Raw genomic sequence first — 19,773 nt, forward strand, 5'->3', positions numbered from 1 at the left:
TCATGTAATTGACCAATCAAACCCATTGGATTTAATCTCTTATGAGATTAAAATCCAACATCATTCCCTTTGTCATTATTTTCTGGCTTGCAAATTCAATACATTCACTGAGTTGGTGTGGACTCTTTATGTTTGAAAATAGGAAAATGTAAAGTAAGAAAAAGCTATTATAGTTAATTTGGATCAATTGGTAAGTGGGACTCTTTCACTTTATGTCCTTGCATAGGATTCTGTCTCCACTTCCAACGTGCAGATCAGGAGTCTAGATCTCCTGCCAATGAAACATGTTCCAACACCCTACCAACGTGGTCTGATACCACACATCTCATACATAGAGGGTCCCATTTTTGTAGTGGGTCCTGGTTATTTAGTAAGATGTGTGATGTCAGATCATGTTGATAGGGTGTTGGGAAGGTATTTTGTTGGCAGGAGATCTTTTAACTTGTAGAGAGGTCGAAACCGCTATAGTAGCTGATCCGGACTCGAAGCATGGTTAGCACTAGTGGGGAGACCCGCTAGTAGAGCAGTCAATGGGTTGGGTTTACAATTGACCGAACTGATTATTTCAGTTATGATTTTGTGATTTTGTTCAAATTACTAATTGGGTTGGAATTGATTCTTGCAATTTTAAATGATTCATGTAAAATGGCACAAAACTCGCAAAAATAGAGCATAGTTTGCACAGAAGAAACAAATTTGATAAAGAAAAATCTGTTTCATTTATTCTCAACTAAGGTTCAAACTATCGATACGATATGCCCGACATGGGGCGTATTGTATCGTATCTTTTAGAAAAAGATAGAGATATGGTAGGAATTCGCAAATGCCGTATCTTTTCACTCGTATTGGTACCGTATTGACACAATACGGGGCCATATCGTGCGTTTCGGTGCCGTATCGGTCGATATGCACCCGATACGGGGGTGTATTGTCCGATACGGTGCTAAAACGATACGGGCAGAAATATAATTATTCGAACTCACAAAAGAAGGCTTCTTTCTCTCGAAAAAAGCCTTCTCTCCCTCCCAAACCACTTCAAACCTCACACATACTTGTCTACACTATTAGATCTACAAAAAAAAAAACAACAAAAACGCATCTAATCTCTCTGATTAGATGCGAAAATATTGCGAAACGCATATAAGTTATGGAAAATATTGCAAAAATAGGTGAGTATTTTCGAATTTTTTTCATCTAATCTCTCTGATTTGTTGTTTCTTTCTTGTTTGAATGCTTGAAAATGCTCTAAACCTACCTGATCTACATTTCCCATGTCAAAAATCATATTTTTTTTATATATGTGTAGATTTATGGATTTTTATGAAGAAATATGGAAAAATAAAAATAAAGAAAAAATTTTAAAAAAATTGCTTTTATTTGAATGTAAGCACTTAATATGTTAGAAACCTATGGGTGATCTACCATATCCACGTAAGATTTGAAATTTTCTATGTAATTTGTTTTTTTTCAATTTTTGGAAATAAAAAATAAATATTAATTAATTATTTTTTGTTATGATTTGTACATAAACACTGAATATATTGTAGATCTATGGCTGATCTATCATATCCATAGATCATTTGGCATTTTAGCATGTATTCTTTAATTATATGATTTTTTTTGAATTTTTTATAATTTTTAGAATTAAAAATAAATATTAATTAATTATTTTTAGTATGATTTGTCCATAAACACTGAATATATTCTTAAGATATTGCTGATCTATCATATCCATAGATTATTTGACTTTTATCATTCAAATATGATTTTTTGAATTTTTTTGTAATTTTCAGAATTAAAAATACATATTAAATAATTATTTTTTAATATGATTTGTCCATAAACACTGAATATATTCTTAATATATGGCTGATCTATCATATCCATAGATTATTTGACTTTCATCATTCAAATATGATTTTTTGAATTTTCTTTCGTAATTTTCAGAATTAAAAATAAATATTAATTAATTATTTTTTAATATGATTTGTCCATAAACACTGAATATATTCTTAATATATAGCTGATCTATCATATCCATAGATTATTTGACATTTATCATTCAACTATGATTTTTCTGAATTTTCTTTTGTAAATTTTAAAATTAAATATAAATATTAATTAATTATTTTTTAATATGATTTGTCCATAAACAATGAATATATTCTTAATATATGGCTGATCTATCATATCCATGTATTATTTGACATTTATCATTCAAATATGATTTTTTTTAATTTTCTTTTGTAATTTTCAGAATTAAAAATAAAAATTAATTAATTATTTTTTAATATGATGTGTCCATGAACACTGAATATATTCTTAATATATGGCTGACCTATCATATCCATGCATTATTTGACATTTATCATTCAAATATGGTTTTTTGAAATTTCTTTTGTAATTTTCAGTATTAAAAATAAATAGTAATTAATTATTTTTTAATATGATTTGTCCTTAAACACTGAATATATTCTTAATATATGGCTGATCTATCATATCCATGTATTATTTGACATTTATCATTTAAATATGATTTCTCTGATTTTTTTTTGTAATTTTTAGAATTAAAAATCAATATTAGTTAATTATTTTTTAACATGATTTGTCCATAAACACTGAATATATTCTTAATATATGGCTGATCTATCATATCCATAGATTATTTGACATTTATCATTCAAATATGATGTTTTTGAATTTTTTTATAATTTTCAAAATAAAAAATAAATAATATTTAATTATATTTTGTTATGATATACATATAGTCTTATGGATTGAATATATTCTTAATATATGGTTGATCTATCATATCCGTTGATCATTTGGCATTTATCATTCAAATATGATTTTTTTGAATTTTCTTTTATAATTTTTAGAATTAAAAATAAATAATAAATAATTATATTTTGTTATGATATAGCTCTAAGGACTGAATATATTCTTAGTATATGGGTGATCTATCAGTTCTAAAATTAAAAATGAATATTAATTATTTATCTTTTATTGTAATTTTTTCATAAACACTGAATATATTCTTAAAATATGGCTAATTTAACATTTCCATAGATCATTTGTTTTTTTTATTTAAATTTGAATAATAATTTGGAAATGTGGATCATGAATATATATGACATTTATATTGAATAAATATAAATATGATTATGAAGTGTTTTCTAACTTATTTTTATGGTTTACATGAATTATGAAGTGCTCTCTACCGAGTATTTGATATGGCACCTAAAAGGGAAGAAAAGCAGATATTGGATAGAGATATGGTACTGAAGTAAATAATAATAGACTCCATACCACATGTAATTTTTGTGGGCAAATTATGAAAGTCGGTGGTGTAACCCGTCTTAAACATCACTTGGCTAGAGGGTATCTAAATGTTTTTGATTGTCCAATGTGCCCATTGAAAATTTCCAAGGCAATGAGAGAACATCTCAAAGAACAGGAGATGTTGAAAAAACAAAAACAAAGAGAGAAAAAAATGATAGGAAGAACATTAAGGCCTAGAAGGGATGATGGGGATAAGGAAGAAGAAGAAGATGATGATGGTGAAAAATGTCTGAATATGGGAACAAGAACAATTACAAAAATTCCATAGCGCTAGGCCCCAATTTAGAGAATCACAACACCTAGAGGGGGGCTCTGAACCTCTCAAACCAAGCCCGAGGAGAATGTTTGAGACTATAAATAGATTTCTTCAATCATCTTCTTCACTACTACTGTTCTCTTCTTTTCTTCCTCTTTTCTCTCTAATTTTTCCCAAGTTTACATCAGATTTAGAGGACTGATTTACATCTATCTCAGAATGGTTGGATGACACCCGACACCACCTAGGCGATGACTTGCCTTAGCCAAAATGATGGAGTCCTAGCTGGGGACCTTTCGTTGCCGATCTCGCGACCTGCCTCCACCGGCCTGGTGGAAACCTAGCAGGTGACCTCGTCCACAACTCAGGGCGGCTAGCAGCACCTCATCCAGGGCTGACTTGTGGTACGTCATTAGTACTGACCGAAGTGACCTCGATGTGAGGAGCGACCTCCCTCGAGGGCTTGCCGACCTGATTAAGGTCCAGGTGGCAACCTACAAGATGTGCTCGCCGACCAATTCTGCATGGATCCTGTCACTCCCGGGTTTCTCGGAAGTTGGCTCCCACATCGATTGCTCCGGAGGAAACTGAATAAGGCACAAAGACTGGCCTACGTGCACGACTACCTTTGAGGACTTCAGACCAGTTAGGTACATCACCCGGAGATCTCGGACGTGGTGCATGAAGCCCACGCCAAACAGTGCCTATATAAGGGCCTTACCCCCAACCTCAGGAGGTATGCTCAATTTAGCTCTCACGGCTCTCCAGCTCTCTAGCATTTTAGCACTCTAAAAATCTCTACATTCGTTGACTTAAGCATCGGAGTGCCCCCCCCCCCCCCGGGTAAAGAAACCTGGGCACTCTAACATTGTTTCCTTGCAAGTCGCCCCAGTTAACTATACAACTTATCACTGTTCAGCTAGGCAACAGGGCCACTTTCCAAGTAGGAACCGTTTAGCCAGGCATCCGAGCCACCTTCAGCTAGGAACTGTTCAGCCAGGCATCAAGGCCACATTCTAGGTAGGAACCGTTTAGCTAGGCATCCGAGCCACCTTTCAGCTAGGAACTGTTCAGTTAGGCATCCAAGCCACCTTCTAGATAGGAACTGTTCAGCTAGGCATCCGAGCCACCTTCCAGCTAGGAATTGTCCAGCGTGATGTCCAAGCTACCATCCATTAGGGAGTTCCAAAAATGCGGATCATCAGTAACTATTACTAGCATAAAAAAGGAAAATGTGACTAACATGATCACAACCTTTTATTGGGAACTAGGACTATAGACTCTTAAGTATATAAATAAAAATCATAGTTTTCAAGGCACCAAGGCGAGGCTAGGTGCGAAGGGGGCACCTTGTCGCCTAGTCGCCCGCCTAGGCGATGGATTTTTTCAAGTAAAAATATATATCCTAGGATAGTTTCCTAGGTTCCATAATTATATTTCCTTAATAATTATCCATAATTTTCATGAGAAAAGTATTAACTTCATGTTAAAGTACAGAAAATCAACATATTCCAACATATTCTTGAGAAAAAAAGAAGAAAGAAAAGAAATTTCAAAAAATATAAGGGCTGAACCCGTATTTCTGTTATAGGAAAAGAAGAAAAGAAAAGGTGGAAGAAGAAAACTGGTATGTAGTATAGACACACAAATAAGAAATCTTCCTTACTTATTGGTTCAGGTTTTGAAGTCTTTAGGGTTCAATACAACATTTAGGAATGTTTGTGTTGATTAAACCCTAACAAATAAGAAAATAATAAAATGAAATTAGTATATAAACACAAAAAGAACATTTTAGTTTAAAAGTGTCTGTTTTAAAATAATAACCTCAAGAAATTAAGAATATAAAAGTTGTGTCTAACACACTATAAAAAACAATTGATGATGATGGTGATGATGATGATACAGAGCAGAGGGCATTCAATATGGGTAGACATGCATCACGAGTTTCTCATTGGGAACAAGAACAATTACAAAAATTCCATAGCACTAGGCCCTAATTTAGAGAATCACAACACCAAGAGGGGGGTTTTTCACAACCACGATTATCTAAATGCAAGAGTAATATCTTTCGAGCAAAGAGTTGGAAAGAAGCATTTAACATATTTAAGCCCTCTAAGTCCAAAAGATCCTAAAAAAGTGACACTCATAATATAGATGAGATGAACAAATTTTTGTATAGAAACAAAAATGCTGGGCAAAAAAAAAAAAAAAAAAGAGTGTTATGACCATGGATATGGAAATGATGCTAGAAGGGCTATTTCAAAGTATTTTCTATACAATCATATCCCTGCAAATGCAACAATCTCTCCATATTATAAAATCATGATAGATGAAATTGCAAAAGTAGGTACAGGTGTACAGGGGCCTACACCTTATGAAATTACGGGGATGTTCTTAGATGAGGAAGTTGAGAGTTGAAAAGCCATTTAAAAACATTCTTCCAAAAAGCTGAAATATATGGGCTCATTATTATGTGTGATGGTTGGACATGACCAATTAAATTGTCGATCATCAATTTTCTGGTGTATTGTAATGGGCAAACAATGTTTCATAAATCTATTAATGCATCTAATGATCGACATAATGCACAATATTTGTTTAATTTGATGAATGTAGTGGTTAATGAAGTTGGTGCAGAAAATGTTATACAAGTTGTGACTAATAATGGAAGTACTTATAAAACAGCTGGCAAAATGTTAAAATAAAAAAGAAAGTACTTGTATTAGACACTATGTGTTTTTTATTGCATTGATTTAATGCTAAAAGACATTGCTAAATTTTCTATGGTTACTAGAGTGATTGAAAGGGGGAAAACAATTACCAATTTCATTTATAATTACTCAATTGTTCTCAACTTGATGAACTTCACAAATAATAGAGAGTTAATACGTCTAGGGCCAATTCATTTTATTACTCATTATATTGCTTTTGAAAGTTTAAATTCTCAAAAGACAACATTGAGATGCATGATTGACTTAGATGAGTGGAAATCACTACCACAAGCAAGAACAAAAATGTGAGAAGAAGTTGAGAAAATTATCAATGACAACAATTTTTGGAAATTTGTTCAACAATATGTTTTGATGACTGATCTCTTTGTAAAAATGCTTCAAATTGTTGATGGTGAAAAAAGAACAACAATGGAAATTGTATATGAGGCAATGTGTAGAGTGAAGAAGATGATTGAAGATAAATTTCCAAATTCAAATAAATACATCTTAGACATTATAAACAAGAGATGGAAAGCACAGCTCGTTCATCATTTACATAAAGCAAGTATTTTTTACTCTATTTAATTATATCATTAATTTTTAATATTTTATATTTTTATGCTAAATGTTAAATGAGTTTTTAATATGTCAATTAACAATATTATTTTTTTCTTAAATTTCAGCATATTATTTAAATCAATTTTTTCAATATGATCATGATCTTACTGTGAATGATGATTTATTGTCATCGTTGAAAAAAGTCGTTACAAAGCTGGAGCCAGATGAAACCAAAGTTGCCATTTCCTTACAAGAGATAAAGTGTAATTGTATAAGTTGATAAATTATATAATAAATATATTTTGATAATATGATACTAATATCTATAATTTTCAATTTAGGCAAAAATATTTCGTGAAGCATTAAGTGGCTTTGTAGATCCTGTGGTCATTAAAGCAAATACAAGAACTGACCTAGGTAAATTAAAATTTTAATATATTATTGATTTCTATATTCTTTAATGTTAATGATCAAGCTAACTAATTAATTTTATTTTTAATATTATACATTTTATATTTATATTAAAATGTATATATATATATATATATTTGTTTTTTTAGCTGAATGGTGGTTGATTTATGGCCAAGATGCTCCACGTCTTCATAAAATAGCAATAAGGGTATTATCACAAACGGCTTCTTCTAGTGGTTGTGAACAAAATTGGAGTACCTTCGGCCTTATTCATACAAAGTAGATGAACCCTCTATCTTATGACACTTTGGAGAAGTTGGTATATGTCCACTACAACATGAGATTAAGAGTTAGACACCTCATTAGAGATAGAAGGCATTTAGAAGGTTACTTTAACCCAATTGATCTTGATGATATATTTGATAAAGATCTATTGATATTTTGGTTTAAAGATAAAGAGACGAAAGCAAGGGTCTTAAATGAATTAGGTAATCCTCCAAGACCTGATCCCTATATTGCAAATCAAATGGGGATAAATGTTGATGATTGGGTTAGATAACAGATAGGCAATAATGGGATTGGTAATGGTAATGAGTCTACTAATGATGATGGTGGTGGTGGTGGTGATGGTGATGGTGATGGTGGTGAATATGATAGAGGTGGCTATGATAGAACAGGTGGTCACAATGAAGGTGATGCTATTAGTTGTTTTGTTAAATATATGCCACTTATGGATGATTCAATGCCACATAGTCAAGAACAATACCGTCCAAATCACAGAGACATGTAATTAATGGATAGTTCCTGTTATGATTTTTATGATTATGGAAGATCAGATGAATGGAACCAACATTATGGAAGATCCATGAAAAGTAATGAGATGATGCCTAGATTAAGTAGTATGAGTTTGAGTTCAATTTTTAATTATGGATGCAACTATATGACATGGGGAGTCATATGGCATGGGTCATACAACTAAAACCCCTAAAACTACAATGAGTTCTTGGTTTTTTGGATGTCTTGCTGAAGAATATGGATCAAATTATCAAACTCAATCTTGTTATCAACAATGTTGTACTAGGGAGCAATTTGAGCATTTCATACAGATATATACAACATCATACTCTAATATAATGAGTTGGGGTGAATATTGCACTTTGATTAGAGATCAACACAAAGTAGATATAAACAATTATGAGCATGCAAGAAACTCCCAGTGGTACTGAATTATTGGTTGTCATCACATGATTTCATGTGTAAAAGTAAATAATTTATCAAATAATTAATTTATATTATGATTTTAATATTTATTTATTAATTATTTTTGAATTGTATGTTATATAGGTTATTAACGAACATCATCATTTATATATATATATATAATACAATTAAAGTAATAATAAAATTCTAACATATTAATTATTCAATAATAATAAATTAATTCTAAAACAGTAATCAAAATGATAATTAATAAACTAATAAAAAGTACTAATAAAACATAATAAATTAATAATAAATACTAAGGTATTAATTATTAAAGGCTAATAAAATAATAATAACAAAGTACTAATAGAATAATAATTATATATTCATAAAATATTAGTAAAGTAATAAGAAAATAATAAATAGACTAATAAAATTACTTTTGGTCCTGTTGGCAAATAAAACATACCCTAAATCTCATTTTCTTTTCAACACTGAACCAAAAAATGAAATTGTCCTTCTATCTAGCTAGGCAATAGGTAAGCAATTCAACAATTTGGGTCAAATGGGTCAGGCCATTACATCATAATAAAATAATGAAAATTAAAGAAAAACAAAAACACAAAATATACAAAAAAGTACATAATACTTGTAGAAAACATTTAGAATATCTCTAATATAAAATTATTTTATAAACATAATATTACTCTCTTTGAGACATAATATTTGAATGTATATTACTATTTTCATCATCTAAAATTTCCGCGCACGTGCAAATTTACTAGTGTATATATATATATATATATATATATATATATATATATATATATATATATATATATATATATATATATATATGTATGTATGTATGTATGTATGTATAGTCAAATAATAAAATATCTCATCGCATTACTCTCCCATTTGATACCACTTACATATTATCTCATTGCATTCTTCTCCTAATTCGATACCATTTTACATGGTATTAGAGTTAATCAGTCCTAGTCTAAGAATCTCTCCTCTTTTTCGTTGATCCTACTCTACATCAACATTCCAACGCTCTATTGATGGCGACGGCAGAGGCAAACTCAAGCTCACTAATCCATTATATCAAATATAATGGATTCTTGATAATGGTGAATCTGATCACATTATATCAAATATATCCCTGTTTTTTTACTACTACAACAATGTCTAATCCAAAATTTGTACATCTACCAATTGGTGCTATTGTTTCTGTCTCACACCATGGCACAGTCTCGCTAACTCTTGGTTTCTCTATTAGTGATGTAATGTATGTCCCTGCTTTCACTTGTAATCTTCTTTCAGTCAGCAAACTAACTAAACAATCTCGATGTGTTGTATCTTTCTTTGCCACTCACTGTCATACAAGACCATGTCTTGAAGACCACAATTGGAACGGATGAACTTCAAGATGACCTCTACTACATCCATTTCTCTTCTCTTATATCTTCTCATCTCACCAATTCCACATCATCATATAAATTGTGGCATAAGTGCCTTGGCCATGCGTCCATGTCTCGCTTATCCTTACTTCCTAGGATTTCCCTCTCACCACCTGATGCATATTGTGATGCTTGTCAATGCGCTAAGCAGACACGAGCTCTGTTTCCAATCAGCCATATTAGTAGTACTTTTCCATTCCAATTATTATATTGTGATATATGGGGTGGTCACAAAACCCCTCCGCATACCAATCACTAAAAAAATTACATTTCTAGAGACATTTTTTGAATTAGCTATTTGGCGATTGCCGCTAGAAATATTGATCTTTAGTGGTAGTTTTTTAAAACTGCCGCTATATACTTCACAATTCATCTTCTTCTTGCTCTCTCTCTCTCTCTCTCTCTATGTTTGATTTAAGAAAGAGCAAAAAGCTGAAACTCCAACCGAAAAGGAAGATCGACAAGTAAATCTCTCTCTCTCTCTCACACACACATTGGCATTTGATCCTAATATAGTTCCTAAATGTTTTTAAATGTTTAGATTTTGCTAAAACCTCATCAATGAATAGAAAACCTAGGTTATAACTTGGCAAAATTGCTTGGAATTTTGACTGTTTTGTGTTTTGCATGTAGTGCAATTAAAAACTATTTCGAATTTTAGATCTCACGTATACAAGTCTCTTATTTAATTCAAAGGCAATATTCTCACTCAGCACCAAATTATTTATTCAAAGCTGATTTGTTTCTGTTTGTGTGGTTGCATTCGTGATTTGTTTTAAGAGTGTGTTTGTTTGTGCTTGCTTTGCAGAAATTACTTTCAGCTTTAAATTTTCCATACGAAACCCTGAATTGATTTGGAATTTGAATCATTGAATGCTAGCTAGTCTTTATTTTTCTTCCTGTGGTTGGAGTAAATACATATCCTCAGGCTCAGGATCTCAAAATAGCTGAGAAAAGAACAGACAAGCAAGTACGTATAGAATATTTGCCTCCAGATCTCCTTTTTCATGGTGGACCTACTTTAGCAGAAAAGAACACCAGAATGCCTCAGAAGGGTTCAGGCAAAGGTCAGGGCTGAAGTCCTGAACCAATGTCCAATGCCAATCTTCCAGCTTAGGCACATGGTTTTGAACTACTGATTGGGTAGAAGTAGAGAGAAGAGTGTGCATGGGATGCATGAGGGGCTCATTATTTCATTATTTCTTGGGGGTCTAGCTCCAGAGAAAGGGAAGTCATTATTTCAAAATTACAAACCCAATTGCGCTGGCTGGTTTGCTCAAGCTTAAGCATTAATGGTTCCATTAAGAACAATTACTTGGGTCTAACTATCTTTCCATGTGAATTCAAAATTTTTGAACTTTCTGAACTTCTCTGATTGGGTAGAGTGAGAGAGAAAAAGGAGGTGGGAGTCATTCAAAATTACAAACCCAATTGGGCTGGCTGGTTCAGTCATTTCTGAACCTCAAGCAGTTACTGGCTCCATTAAGAACAACTGCATGCGTTTGGCACTCATTCCAGGCCACCTGGCCACCACTCTCTCTCTCTAAAGAATTTCAAATGCATGGATTGGGGAAGGTTAGAGGGTATCTGCTTGAAGCCTTGCACACGAGTGTCACTCGTTAGTCATTGTTAGACTGACTTGACATGGATGAATCATACTTGCGTCAGTTTGTTTTTGTCGCCTTATGCATGTGATCACTCACTCAAGTTGAGCCAATTAACTGTGTTACAAACTAATTTGACGGAGATTTTCAATTTTAGATCAAGCAAAAAACCCTCATTAGGATCCAACTAGCTCCATTTACGATCAAATCAATGACTCTCGAGCTCGTTCAGATGATGAGGGTTACATAAGTACATAACCAATAGCCTCTTGTTTTCGACATATAAAAGGGAGACAGAACGGGCTCAGAGAAGTAATTAAACGGGGAGTTTCAGGCGTTGAGAAAGCCCAAAAAAGTCCAAGTTGACGAAGAAATGCATAAATCGGTAGTCGACATTGGAAAAACGACTGATTCACCGTTGGTCGTCGTCGTCGGTCACAGAGCAGGTATCGTGCGCCGCCCCCTCTGTGTTTGGAGTTTGAATGGAAGAAGAGAGAAGAAAATCCTCCCGCAGGGGTAGTTTGGGGATTAAAAAATATCAGGGACTATATCGTTTCATATCATTCGAATAAACACTTCTCCAAGTGCTGAAAAAAAGCAGCTTTCAATTAACTTTTATAATTTTCTATAAGTGATTCTTTTTTAAAAAAGGACTTATGCGTGACTTTTTTATCAAACATGCTGATCTAATCGTTTATGGTTGCGTACCAATTTTTTGTGATGTATCAAATTTTTTTTGGCTAAGTGTCTCGCTGGTGGAGAGCAACTTGGTGACGAGCTCCCTGGTGGTGAGTTACCTGGTGACGAGCTCCCCGACGGTGAGCTACCTGGTGACGAGCTTCCTGGCGATGAGCTACTCGGTGACGAGCTCCCTGGTGGTGAGCTACTTAGTGACGAGCTCCCTGGTGGTGAGCTACCTGGTGACGAGCTCCCTGGCGGTGAGCTACCTGGTGACGAGCTCCCTGGCGGTGAGCTACCTGGTGACGAGGTCCCTGGCAGTGAGCTACCCGGGTGGACTCGTCATTTGACCTGCTCCTAGGCGGCCTGTAACTCAGGGGATGGTGGAGCTCCCTGGTGTAGCGCAACCCGACTGCCCTCTGCATGAGGTGATCTCCTCTCCTTTGTAGGCGGCAGGAGCTGAGGGACCTGCGAGAACTGAATCAGAGGACCCGAGGGTATTTTTCCGGCTGTGACTCTCCGATGCCTAAGTTAGCATTCTGATTGTAGGGAGCTTGGAGAGAAATGAGAGAGCTAGAGAACAGGGATTACCTCCATTTTTTCATTTTCTCCCCCTTGTCTTTGAGGGTTGGAGTCCTTATACAATGGTATCCTGTCAAATCAAGCGTAACAGCCTCTTTCAAGTCAAGCGTAACCGCCTCTATCTCTCTGCTGCACCCGTTACTGCCAGAGATGAGGTGGCGGGTGCAGGCGACTGCTGCAGAGTACGGCTCTACCAGTCAAGGGTCAGTTCTTAGGACTAGCAAGCATGGCGCCGCCTAGCGAGAGACGTGGGCGTAGGTCTCCAGATCTGTTAGGTACGGTTGTCAGGCAGGAGATCTTCCTGCATTATGCTGAGCTGCCCCTAAGTGCTGAGCTCTTCGTAAGACGCCATGCTGCTTGTGGCGAGTTGCCTTTGCCAAGCTACCTGTAAGTGCCGAGCTGCCCCTAAGTGGCAAGCTCTTCGTAAGACGCCAGGCTACCTGCGGAGTGGCCAACTACCTGTGGCAAGCCATGCCGAGCTGTCTGTAAGTGGCAAGCTGTGGCAAGCTCTGCTGAGCTGCCCGAGCTTCCCGAGCTACCCAATTGTCAAGAGGCTGCACTTGGTTTGCATGAGGTGTCAGGTGTCACAATTTCACTGGAGGGCCAAATCCGCCCTCATCATTTTCCCCCCGCTATCGAGTTGAGAGTAACTCAGCAAAGGGAGTATATTTCTTCTTTAGGCACATAAGTCGACGATCTAGTAAGTGCTGATCCAATTCCTTAGGCTTTGGGAGCTGCTTGTATGTGGCGAGCTGCCTGTTAGGTGAGGAGGTCTCCACCTGCTCAGTAGTGTAGCCCTTAGGCTCTAGGGGCAACTTATAGTTCACTTTTGATGATTTTGCTCATGCTGAGGAAGCGACTAGGTATTTAGCAATAGTGTGGCCCGTAGGCTTTGGGAGCGACTCGTAGGCCACTCTTCTTGACTTTGCCCATGCCGAAGAGGCAACTGAGTCTTAAGCAGTAATGTGGTTAGTAGGATTTGGGAGCAACTCGTAGGCCACTCTTCTTTGACCTTGCCTGTGCCGAAGAGGTGACTAGGTCTTAAGTAGTAATGTGGCCTATAGGCTTTTGGGAGTGACTTGTAGTCCACTCTTTTTTGACTTTGCCTGTGCTGAAGAGGCGACTGGGTCGTAAGCAGTAATGTGACCCATAGGCTTTGCTTGTGAGGTGCCGAACTGACCAGCTGCCAAGCTACCTGTGAGGTGTCGGGCTGACCAGGTGCCAAGATACCTGTGAGGTGCCGAACTGACCAGGTGTTGAGCCGCCTGCAAGGTGCCGAGCTGACCAGGTGTCGAGCTAGCATTGAGGTGCCGAGCTACCTGCAAGGTGCAGAGCTGACCAGGTATCGAGCTACTTGTAAGGTGCTGAGCCAACCAAGTGTTGAGCTGCCTACAAGGTGCCGAGCTACCAGCAAGGTGCCGAGCTGACCAGGTGCCGAGTTACCTGCAAGGTGCCGAGCTGACCAGGTGCCAACCAGGTGGGTGCTTTGGAGCTATGATTGCGTTGCATCAAATTCGTAATGTCGGTCACCCATTCCTACAAGAAGCTACTAGGAGCTCGACCTTTGGGGGCAGCACTACTAACTTTAGGTCGCCAGCTAACACGGGAGCCTTGGAAGGCTCGACCAGTAAGGGCGCCTATGTAGTCTGTTGCCCGCCAACTCACGCAGAAACCACAAAGAACTCATCTTTGCAGGGGGACCTTGCGAAGAGGACTGATGAGGCTTTAATTGAATTGAAAGTAAACTTAGTCTGTTAGCTCCTTGCGTAGTCTTTGAGTTCATAAAAAATGTAAACTATAAAGTGAGAGCTTCAATTTCTAAAAAGTAAGGACTTAACTTTCTAGGAGAAGAGGACTTAGATTTGGTAGGATGAGAACTTAGCTTTTTGTAGCGTGTTCCCACAGACGGCACCAATTGATGTAACTGTTTCTGGTCACGTACCAATTTTTTGTGATGTATCAATTTGTTTTTGGTTGTGCCTTGTTGGTGGTGACCTACTTGGTGACGAGCTCCCTGGTGGTGAACTACCAGGTGACGAGCTCCCCGGTGGTGAGCTACCTAGTGACGAGCTACCTGGCGGTGAGCTACTTGGTGACGAGCTCCCTGGTGGTGAGCTACTTGGTGACGAGCTCCCTGGTGGTGAGCTACTTGGTGACGAGCTCCTTAGCGGTGAGCTACCGGTGACGAGCTCCCTGGTGGTGACCAACTTAGTGACGAGCCCCCTGGCGGTGAGCTACCTGGTGACGAGCTCCCTAGTGGTGAGCTACCTGGTGACGAGCTCCCTGGTGGTGAGCTACTTGGTGACGAGCTCCCTGGTGGTGAGCTACCTGGGTGGATTCGTCATTTGACCTGCTCCTAAGCGGCCTGTAACTCAGGGGATGGTGGAGTTCCCTAGTGTAGCTCAACCTGACTGCCCTCTACATGAGGTGATCTCCTCTCCTTTGTAGGTAGCAGGAGCTAAGTAACCTGCGAGAACTGAATCAGAGGACCCGGGGGTATTTTCCTGATGGGGACTGTCCGATGCCTAAGTTAGCATTCTGATTGTAGGGAGCTTGGAGAGAAATGAGAGAGCTAGAGAGTAGGGATTACCTCCATTTTTTCATTCTCTCTTCCTTGTCTTTGGGGGTCGGAGTCCTTATATAGTGGTGTCCTGTCAAATCAGGCGTAACAGCCTCTATCAAGTCAGGCATAACCGCCTTTGTCTCTCTACCGCATCCATTACTACCAGAGCTGAGGTGGCGAGTGGAGGCGGCTACTGTAGAGTACGGCTCTGCCAATCAAGGGATAGCTCTCAGGATTGACAGGCACGGCACCGCCTAGCAAGAGACATGGGCGCAGGTCTCCAGATCTGTCAGGTACGGTTGTCAGGCAGGAGATTTTCCTGCGATATGCCGAGTTGCCCCTAAGTGCCGAGCTACCTATGCCAAGCTACCTGTAAGTGTCAAACTACCCCTAAGTGGCGAGCTCTTCATAAGACACCAGGCTGCCTGCGGAGTGGCTAGCTGCCTGTGGCGAGCTGCCTGTGGCGAGCTGCCTATGCCGAGCTACCTGTAAGTGTCGAGCTGCCCCTAAGTGGTGAGCTCTTCGTAAGACACCAGGCTGCTTGCGGAGTGGCCAGCTGCCTATGCCGAGCTGCCCCTAGCTATACTGAGCTCCCCGAGCTATGCCGAGCTGCTTGTGACGAGCCATGCCAAACTGTCTGTAAGTGGCAAGCTGTGGCAAGCTCTGCCGAACTGCCCGAACTTCCTGAACTGCCTAGTTGTTAAGAGGCTGCACTTGATTTGCATGAGGTGCCAGGTGTCATAATTTCACTAAAGGCCCAAATCCGCCCTCATCACATGCATAAATCCCTTGATATTTCTTTCATTCAATATAATTGTGATTATCATGATATTTTTAATTAAGTGTAAGGTATTATTTGTTTTGCAATAATTAGTTGATAGGTGCGGACTTAACTTATAGAAGATATATCTAAGAGACAGAGCTAGGAAATTCTTTGTAAATTAGATTATGGGTCTCACCAAGAAAGAGACCCATTCTAATGGAAAAACTTAACAACTGAGAGCCACCATAATTTGATAGTTCTTTGTAAATTAAATAATAATAGCACACAATAGGAATGCAAGTGTGGTTGCTCAAACTGAAGACCATTTTGCATTGGACATAGGGTATCTCGCACTAAATGCTTTTCCTATATATGGTTAAATATTAAAAATTAGGCCCATTCAAAATTTAACAAATATATAATCCAATAATCCTATTGAAGTTGATCAATTTAGCTTTGGATAGTGCAAGTCCATGTTCATATTGTTTAAATTGTCTCCTGCAATCTTGCATTAGAAATATTTTCGCATGAAGTAAAACACATATGTATGGAGATACTCCAATGTAAGGCTGTAAAAGCTGTTTAAGCGAGCATTGCACTGATTTGAAATCTAACATTAAATGCTTTCTATTTATGGTGAACCGTTAAGGTAGTTTAACAGTCGCATCTTAATTAACATGAATTAGGTAATTTCCTCTCACCCTACCATAAAAATAATATATACTTGAAGACTTATGGCCATACGATCACATTACTTTAACCCACAATATCATCCATGACACAACAAAAAAAGTAATAAATAAAAAATAAATTAAAAAAATATCCATGACCCATCTGCATGCATTATGTGTTGAACAATTCTACGGTACCAGCTTAATTGTTACACAATTCAATAAAGAAATGGGGCCTCGGCATTAATCAGTCGGCTTGCGCTTGAGAACGACAAGCAATTGAGTCACTCTCTCATGCCTTGCATTGAAAATATAGGAAGACTGATCAGCAAGTTTCTCAGAGAACCGGTCGAACAGTTGGTCTATGATCTCACTTCCGAAGTGTTTCCCGATGATTCCCTGCATGGCAGCTCTTAAGTGCATGGTACCTGTTTGCACATCAGGCGTTGTTTAGTTGGTAATCTGCTCCAGTCTCTCAATGCTGAAATAACCATTTCTCTCTACCAGATCCTCAAATCTCCCGGGGAGATACCAAATACAAGGGTAAGTTGAAAGAGTCTACTTTGGCTTCATCAGTTAATCCCATCTTTGCCATATCCATGAAGCAGGAGCCTAGAAGATCATACAAAATGCCACCAGTGGACTCAGAAACAGGGGTCCCATTTGGAATTGATGGCATGATAAAGACCATCATCCCACCACAGACAATCTCCTTTGCTCTAGCAGACAAAAAGGTCCCTATGTCCTTGGAGAACTGGGTTGAATAAGCCTGAATTACTTCCTCTGAGGCACTTGCGTAATAGATCTTCCCTTTGTTATATGCAGTAGAGTTTTTGTCGGTCACCTCTTTTGGCACCATAGAGAGCCATTGGAGTGCATAAGAGGAGTGCACAAAATCCAGAGAGGCTGCTGGAAATAGACGACCATAGAAAGATCCAGGAACTCCAGCCGTGAAGTGGCGCCTGCCGGCAGGGAGGGAGGCGAAGAGTGTGTTGAAATCATTCGAGACGTGGTCGTTGAAGAATACCTGAAATTCTGGGATGCCAGAACTACTTAGGCCTTCAATTTGGAGCTTGTTCTCTACGGCTGCAATTATGTTCTGCACCGCAAAAAATGTATTGGGTCCAACCGAACAGCCCAAATCTGCAATACGAAATGGGTAGGAAGTAGAAGAGATGGGTTTGATGTCAAGTTTCTTGGAGATTTCCTCGCAAATCATTTCTCTGGAAGCATGTATAACTGATCTCTGCAAAACATGCCATGTTTTCTCTTCTCTTGGGTCAGCGTTACTATATATGACAATAATCACCATGGATTATCAAGCAGAAAAGACATGAAAACATGGATGGAGTCTGATATATAATTGAAGAATTTGTAAAGGCACCTGATAATCGGAATTTTTCGTGTAGCTATAAAGGCCCTCTCCTCCAGTCATGGGATGTGCCTCAGCTGATATATTGTTCTCAACCTCCATCTCCATTTCCACCTCTCTCTCTCTCTCTAGGTTACACTAATTAACCAGGCAAGGATTGAAATCGGATTTAACTAAAAGACTAGATATATATAATATTCAACCCACAAAAACATGGGAATTTGCTGGGAAACTACTTGTGTGAACATGTTGGATTTTAATCTCATAAGAGATTAAATCCAATGGGTTTGATTGGTCAATTACATGAGAAATTGTACATGCACACTTGGTTGAAAAATCAGTTTTTCTCTTACAAAAGAACCCAGTTTTGAACTTATCCCACATTGGATAATTACAAGGTTTGTTTTTAGTATTTAAATAGAGTCTGATTTACACTCTTTAGAATTAGTAGAGGAGAGTATGGGAATTCGATATTACGCAATGAGGTGCACTTTGCTCACACTTGTGTGGCTCGCGATGGGCGGTTTTGGTTTTGGTGCATTGATGACCATTGATCATCACAAATTATTTAAGGAGCATTAATCAGACTCCAAAACACACAATTTCGAAATTCACTATCTCTCTTTCTCAGTCCAGTCTGCTACAGTCTCACAAAAGGCAGATTCTCGCCCAAGGCTCTGTTGTATCCTGGGAACGAATTTGCCTGTACCCAACAACAAACTCAATAAAACTGAGTGGGGGAAAATAACGTTCTAAAGACAGTGTCTTCAGACGCGCCTCAGAACTTCTCCTCCTAAGTTATAGTGACCCCATCTTCCCCAACAGAACATATAGAAGCATTGAAGAATGTGACGTTTGTCATTCTTTTTAATATTTTTAGTTGTGTCCACTATTAATAAAAGTAAGTTTTATTCGTAATGTGTGATGTATACCCAGGAAAATTTTCTATAATACTTTGCTATTTCATTTTTATTATTTTAATCTATCATGATTTTAATAATTTATTTTATAATTTATAGTATTATTGATCTAGAGATTTAAACTGCTGACCCGTGGCCGTGGGGAAACTGCTTGGGATATCTCTTTTGCTGTTTGTTTGTTTTTTAAAGAATTTAAAAATTAATGTTATTAATGGGTGTTGTTGACGAGATGAATTGTTTTTTTATAATTGTTGGTTCTAAAAATAAATCAAAACCATTTTATTTGAAAACAGATTGCTTTGAAATCTTAAAACAAAAACACATAAAACATGTTACTTGATTGTGTGTGTTTTTTGTTTTTAAAGTGATATCAAAAATATGTTCTTGAATCTGGTTTCAAAGATACATTTTCATCTAATTATTCGACATCATGTTTCCTAAATCATATAATTTTTATATTAAAAATTTGTTTTTATTTAAAAACTAATATTTTAATGGTTTAAAAAACATATATTGTCTTTGGAAACCAAACTAACCTGTTTTTCCTTGAAAACAAAAACGTAGTTCAATAACACATTTTCGTTTTTTTTCTCTGATGCAGTGATTCCAAAAACAGATGAAAAGAAAAACATATTTATAGAATGCCCCTAAGTGGGCGTTTTACAACATGAAT

General features: G+C 37.2%; 1 pseudogene across 1 annotated transcript; it reads right to left on the reverse strand.

The window, feature by feature from the left end:
• Positions 1-16,841: 16,841 nt before the first annotated feature.
• Positions 16,842-18,415, reverse strand: LOC148863981 (loganic acid O-methyltransferase-like; annotated as a pseudogene). The gene is made up of 2 exons (XR_016110426.1): positions 18,193-18,415; positions 16,842-18,054 (listed from the first exon to the last, which is right to left on the reverse strand). The product of XR_016110426.1 is annotated as a loganic acid O-methyltransferase-like (transcript).
• Between the last annotated feature and the right edge of the window lie 1,358 nt (positions 18,416-19,773).

Source organism: Nelumbo lutea, chromosome 3 (assembly GCF_056320005.1).
Source record: "Nelumbo lutea isolate HS-2025 chromosome 3, American lotus-T2T, whole genome shotgun sequence".
In the NCBI taxonomy this organism is placed as follows: Eukaryota; Viridiplantae; Streptophyta; class Magnoliopsida; order Proteales; family Nelumbonaceae; genus Nelumbo; species Nelumbo lutea.